Below are 7,313 nucleotides of genomic sequence, written 5' to 3' on the forward strand. Positions count from 1 at the left end.
GGTGTTAAATTTCATATCGATGATCGAATCATTTCTCTAACTTTGACGACAGTTTATGTAAATAAGAATTACATGTTTCCATTTATCTGAATTTTCCACACTTAGATACTTACTTAACATATTTACCTTTGGTAATTATTTATTCTCAGTAATTAGTGGTGGATTTAGCACTTCAAATTTTTTGACCCGTTATTGACATACCAAATGTAAATGAAGTGATGTGAAGGCGGTAGAATGCAATGCAGATGTTTTATTTATTTATTTGTTTATAAACATCTGGTGCTCTTGCACTGGTGAAGATTTATGAATTTCTCATAATTTTCATTTAGCTGGATGATATTAACTACAATTGCGTGTTTACACGCACAATAATATTTTATTTATGGGTGTAAAAATCGTTATCCCAGGTAACCCAGGTTTATAAATCAATAAAATTTATTATTTATAATGTTAAATATATGAGATCGGCTTAATAGTAGAAGTGTGCAATGTGTCTTCCATATTTATCTGGATACTTTCTCTACGCTTATTTCCACCTTTTAAACCAGTTGTTTTTATATTCCGAAAAACAACGTTGATTTTTGTGTTTATTTTTTCTGAAAAAATTGAGAGATGAAAGCTTTTATCGTGGAAGCTTGCCTGATATTTAAAGAAAAAAGATTCCTAGTACAATTTCTACGGATTGTCCACTGCACTTTTTAAAAAATTCAAATTATTATTTAATTTATGTTATGCGGAATTCTGTGGTGTCAATTCTTGCCTGCATATACATTGAAAGTTACAAAACATTATCAGTTTTCTGAGAAATAAATAAATCTTAGTTATTTTGTTTTGTGTCAGTTTTTGATTGATCTCCTACATGTCTTTGTGACAAATTTTCATTATATAATATGGGTGCAGTCATATTGTTTACATGACTAAAGATCAAAGGTAATTTCAAACTTTCTAAAGAAATCTGAAAAATGTTTGAATACTTTTGATTACATATTGTGGTGGCCAACTTTGGTGAATCTGGCTATGTTGGTTAGGTTTTATTTGAAATAAATATATTATGCATAGTTTGTTACTCAGGATCCCTTAATAGAGGTTCAAATTAACATACATAATTAGCTTCAGATTGTGACAGAGACTTCAGATATTGAAACTATGGTATTTTAATAGCCTTACATCTGTTCAGTGTGTTATTTATATAGATCTTCTTAATTGAGTCAAGTCCCATGATGTCATAGTGCCATTAAAACCTTAATAATTTAGATAACCTATAATTGTCGGTTGTTTTTTGCAGCAATGTAACTAGAAGAAAAATTATACAATTAATATTTAGCAAAGAAAGAAAGCAAAGAGAGCAATTAAGTAAAGAAAGTTAAAATTTTATTACAACAATGAAATCTATTGTTGAAAATTATGTAAAAGTTTTCAGAAAAAATATTAATATTCAGAAAAAATTTGCATAGTTATTAAATTTGGGATGGTTAAAAATACTATTTTTTGAATAGTATTATAATCAGTTTTGTGCAACAATGTTTTTCAGAGTTATTACAGAAAAATGTCAAAATCGTATTTAATTTTTAATTAATTTAAATTCTGATTAAAAGTCTAAAGAAACAAAGTTAATTTGAAGGACTTATTTTTACAGTTCGACATCAAATTATCTGCCCTATAGATCATTTGATGCTGGACTGCCCTATAGATCACACTAATGCACAGAAAAACTTGCATACACATTTCCCTAAGTGACTAATATATATATATATATATATATATATATATATATATATATATATTGCAAAGAATGTCACCTGAAAAACTAGTTTAAGAATGTTTAATTTTAGAAAAATATCCTTCACATAACATTCCTTAAGTTAATGATAAAATAGATTTAAGAAATGAACTGCAGATAATAGCTTAAGTTGAATGAATGAATGAAAGCATTTTAGTAATTCACATTGTCTCATTCATAAATTAAAAAGCAGTTTCCGAAATTTTCTATACAATTGTTTATAGTATTGGAATAGTACTTTTGAATACTAAAATTGATCAAAGCATGCAGTTGCTCAAAACTTATTGATCTGCAGCAATGGGTTAATTTTAGTGATTCATTAATTTATTCATTTGAGCAAAAGCATAAAAATTACTAATTACTTATAAAAAATAAATGATTGCAGCATGTATTTATTTTCGATTATCAAGTATTATTATATATGTTAATGACAAATACATTTGTTATTATAAATACATTTATATGAATGAATTGTAGTTGATTTTTTTCTTTTGTAATGGGAATAACATTTTGTTAGCTAAAAAAAAAAAAAAAGAATATTATTTTATAATATGCTTTGCACCTGATATTTCTTTGCCTAAATGCTTCAGGAATCCTTTTGCAAACTTTGGTTTCGTAAGACAAATTTCTTTGTCTTTTGCTGTATAATAACGGAGTAGCAATACATTTATTTGTACTCAAAAAGATAAATATATCACGATCTCTGTAAAATATTAAATGGCAGATGCATGTATACTGAATTGTATTCTGGGATATTTTGATTAGATATTTGGGATATTTTGATTATACACATTTATATTTGTCATGTTACAGGAATTGATTGTATTACCTGTAAAATGTTATTTAGTAATGATGGATAGTTTTTATTTAATGGAGTTTGATATTTTTAGCTCTATCAGCATGTCAGTTATTCTTTTTAGATTGATTTTTAAATAAGTAATTTTGTAAAAATGTTTATTTATTTGTTATGACTCTTGACTGTGCACCATCCATGCCTGTACATAAACAGATTCTTGTTTTGTAACTACTGTATTAATTAGTGAATGTAATGAATAGATAGAAATCTAACCAATTATATTTGACAAAGTAATTGCACTATCATATTTTACAATTCATAGATTTTGGATCTTACAAATTTAATGATTTGAACACTATGCTTGTAATTTTTTTTTCTTTTTTTTAAAATCTGCCACTCAGCTCTATTTTCTAAGATTTTTAGAATTTCTGACTAGGCAACTGCCCTGTCTTTGTTATTTAATGATATATTTAAAATTTAGTGAGTTTTCTTTAGTTCTAATATCATTTTGGTTTTATTACATTAATAACTTAGTAGTTTGAAACATTGCATGACCGAGGTACTTCAGTTAAAAGATTGTGAGTTGTATCCTCAGTTTATATTCTAAACCAGCATAATTAAAAAATATATATATAAATTGATGTATGTTTTAGCAATGCTTTGCATACTTTAGTCAGACTGGTTGTAGTAGTTTTCTGTCTGATGAAACACAAATATGGGCTAGTTCCACATAAAAGTCCTCCAAGAAAAGAACTTACCCACATATACTGATGCTTCAACAAGACTTCCATCTTTAATGATAGTTGAGGCTTCAAAATTGCTTTGACTTATAAAAGTTATCATTCTCTCCTTTAATCACAGTTCTTAATTCATTTGATTATTTATACCAGACCATTGGGATTAGTTACAATAACTTTGTTTTATTTTTTTCTTATTGCATTGAAAATAAATCATACTTGCTTAAAGGCATTTGATGATACTCATAGTTAAACTCAGTCTTGAAATACCAAAGCTGGCATATAATCATCAGATAATTTTATACCACTCTCTAAAAACACTTTAAAAAAAAATGTAGCATTACAAATATTGATATTGATACTATAACCTGAAAACTGTTTCTTTATAATTATTAAAATAATTTATATTATGAGTGAAAAAAAAAGTATTACTTGTAGATTATGTCCAATAACTAAATTTTAAGAATTTTTGAAAAGAGAAGAAAATTGCAAATTTTAACCATCAATGTGTCTGATAATAATTGCTAGATTCTGTGTTAAATTTTTCTTATAATTTCAATTTCAAATTTTTCAGATTTCTAGAAAAGATTATATAGAAACATCTTTTTATGAAATGATCAATAATCATTTATAAAGCATGTATTGCTATTTATAAAACATTTGATAATTATTTATATAGCATGTTTTTCTCTCTTGTATCTTCATACTAGTGAATGAAACGTCCACATGCAATGCAATAATAATGTTGTATGGCTAATGATTAGATTCAATTTATGATACAGAAAAGTTCAAATAATTATTATTTATGACTAAGCCTGTTATTAGCAGCAGTATTTAGAGAATTAATTAATAAATAAAATGTCTTAACAGAATTTTTCAGCTGTGAAGATGAAAATTCGATATTTATAGAATCACGAATACATTTTAATTACCACTTAATTTCTTTTGTAATAGAAATATAATTATAATAATAATAAACTGATAAACATATATTGATTGATTTATAAATGAAAATTCAGTTTCAGTAGAAAGCATGAATTCATTTTAATTGGTACTTAATATTTTTTTTTCAGTAAATAGCAGTGATGCAATTGAAAGTACTTATCCAAATGAACAAGCTAATTATTTGATTGAGGTAATTATAATTTGGTTACATTTTTAGTTTCTAATATACCAAAGTGTTGATTTTATAAATATACATGTAATGTGTCTTACTTTCAGTTACATTTTGATTAAGTTTCTAAATGAAGTCAAGCAGTGAAACATTGATAATATTTATTTTAAGAATCTCAGGCATATTTTAATGTTTCATTGTGCATAAAAGAATTAAAAATTAGATTCTCTTAAACTTTTTCTATTACAAGAATATTTTCTTTCTTTATTTTTATTCTTTAAGAATTGTGATAAGTGTTAAATTTAATTACTTGTTATACAAGCGAAACTTTACAGCAATATTTTTTTCATTGTTTATTTTCAGAATCACTTTTCCCACTCCTTTCAAATTATACTAATCATATATGCATTAAAAATGCTTCTTTTAAAAAAATGATTTTTATGATCTTTTATATAAACCATAGTTTTTTAATTCTTTTGATAATGAACACCAAAAGGCAATCTCTTCCTTAAATTTTGAAAAGGTATGGTGTTAATCTTACTTTCAAAATTCTTCAACTAATTTTTTCCATTAAAAAATGTAATTTTTTTTTATTCTTATGAAAAAAAAATTGATAAATAAGGATAATTTTCTTCTCTGCATTTTATAATGGATGTATAAAGTAAATATAATATAATGTGATACATTATTTCAGGAATATATGTGGAGTCTTTTGATTGGCATGGAACAGTATCTTTCACAACACTGCAGATCCTTTTCAGATGAAGTAAAAAGAATAAGTTTAAAATGGAACAATGCTTTGCAAATTGGAAATCTACTGAGACTTGGTGCAAAAACAAAGTATATATTTTTTTATGGGAGGAGTCCTGTTGAGAATTGAAGTACAGAAAAATCAACCTGCTATTTCAACTTTCAGTGAATTATTTCATTTACATATGTATGAAATGTGTTTGGAAATAGAATTTTATGAAGTATAAAGACTTTGAAAATTTTACTGTTGTTTTCAGGACTGTTGCCATAGTAAAAATGGCCATTACCTAAAAAAAATAATAATAATAAAAAAAAATTGGATCTAACGATTTTAAATCTTTTCAGCATTTTTGAGTTTCTAAAAAATTATTTTATTTGTTTTTCAGACTTAAAATCTATATAAATGAGGATAGTATTATAATTTTATTTACTGTTTCCAAAACTTTTTTATTTATTTTGTTTTAATTTTTCCAAATATTGGAACAATGAAAACCAAAAAAGTTTTCTTTAACATTTTCTGCGACATTATCAGAAAAAGTGTACTAGTTTTCTTTAAAGCTTTGTAGATTGTATTTTGCAATTCATTATACCTGTTTTTAATATATATCAGGAAAACTTATATATGGATGTTTATATTTGTATTTTATCTAAAGATTTTTCTTCTCATGTTGCATAAATACTTAAACATGCTTGCCTTTAATTACAGTTTTTTTTCCCTGACATTGCATATGAATTCAGTAATGAAAGGAAGCAACAAACATTTAATTAATTGATGAAGGCAGAGGGCATTTTACTCTGACAATTGGCTTCTTAGCAAATATTTCCCATGTTTTTTTTGTGGGACATATTTACATTGGTATGGTATTACATTAGACAATTGTGTATTTTAAGGATTAATTAATGATAAATAAATATTAATTTAAAATATTTATTTATCAAAAAATAATTTAAAAATTTAAATATTTTTTGATTAAAATAGTTTTTTTTTGATAATTATTACTTATAGATTTTGAAGAATCAGATAGAATGGATATGTGAACATTTTTGTGACCTTAATATTATTTTGTGTAATTCTATTTGGAAACATGAACCATAATTTAATAATTCTTATTTTAGAAGAATAACTGTTTTTCTAGGGATGTTTTTTATGTTGCTGTATATTATATTTATTTAGATGTCAGTATAATATCAAAATTTTAAATTATTTATTTGGAAGTAAAATTATTTAAATTCTGGATTTAAATGTTTATTTAATATTTAAGAACATTTGAATTAGCTACATTTTCAAATTAGTTTATTTGAAAAATATTTCTTTATGTAACTTCAGTACTGCATCCTGTAATTCTTTTATTTCACCATTTCAGTTCTTTTAAATTTTAGATAAAAAGTCATTTTTTTTATTTTTAGGCTTTTTTTTTTTTCTTCTAAATATTAGAAAATTTAACACAGTGAAAATTCAGATCATGCATTGTTTTTAATGGAATTTAATTTGATTATAATGTTCTATGAGATTATTAAGATTGACTTTTGGGAATTCTTGATTTAGGTGTTTTTATTTAATATTAGTATGTTTAAGGAACTAAATTCCTTATTCATTTAAATATATAATTCATTTAAATACATTTATATATTAATATTCATTAAATATATAAATGGTAAGAATGCTTTCCCTTAAATGCAAATCTAAGAGTGATTTCTATCTACCAAAAACATTATTCCTTTCTCTCTATAGAATTTGTATTAATAATTGTATATTCTCATGATTTAGATGTAAGAATTTTAAGTTTTAATTCTAGTCAATATTGTTTTGTATATATTATGAATTTTTTCCTATGATGCAAATAAGCAATAATTCTTCCCCCTTCCTTTAATAAACATTTTCCAAAAATATTTGCATTGTCTCCTTAATTATTCATATCATTAAATAATAATCTCAATATAAACAAATCAGTTATTAAAAATTTATAGCAAATTTCAGTTAAAACATTCATTTTTAAAAATCGACCTCTTCATAATTATTAGAATAATATTTCTAACAATAATTATAAAGAATTATTTAAATTGAAATTCAAATCCAGATATTTATTCCTATGATTCAAAATACATGTTTAAAACTTTTATAGTTCTTATATAAAC

The 7,313-nt window shown here is 24.2% G+C and overlaps 1 long non-coding RNA gene across 1 annotated transcript; it reads left to right on the forward strand.

The window, feature by feature from the left end:
* Positions 1-226: 226 nt before the first annotated feature.
* On the forward strand, positions 227-7,032 carry LOC129963346 (uncharacterized). Its single transcript, XR_008783967.1, has 3 exons — positions 227-407; positions 4,387-4,448; positions 5,122-7,032. It is a non-coding gene; the product is annotated as an uncharacterized LOC129963346 (long non-coding RNA).
* Positions 7,033-7,313: the final 281 nt, after the last annotated feature.

Source organism: Argiope bruennichi, chromosome 3, assembly GCF_947563725.1.
Source record: "Argiope bruennichi chromosome 3, qqArgBrue1.1, whole genome shotgun sequence".
NCBI lineage: Eukaryota > Metazoa > Arthropoda > Arachnida > Araneae > Araneidae > Argiope > Argiope bruennichi.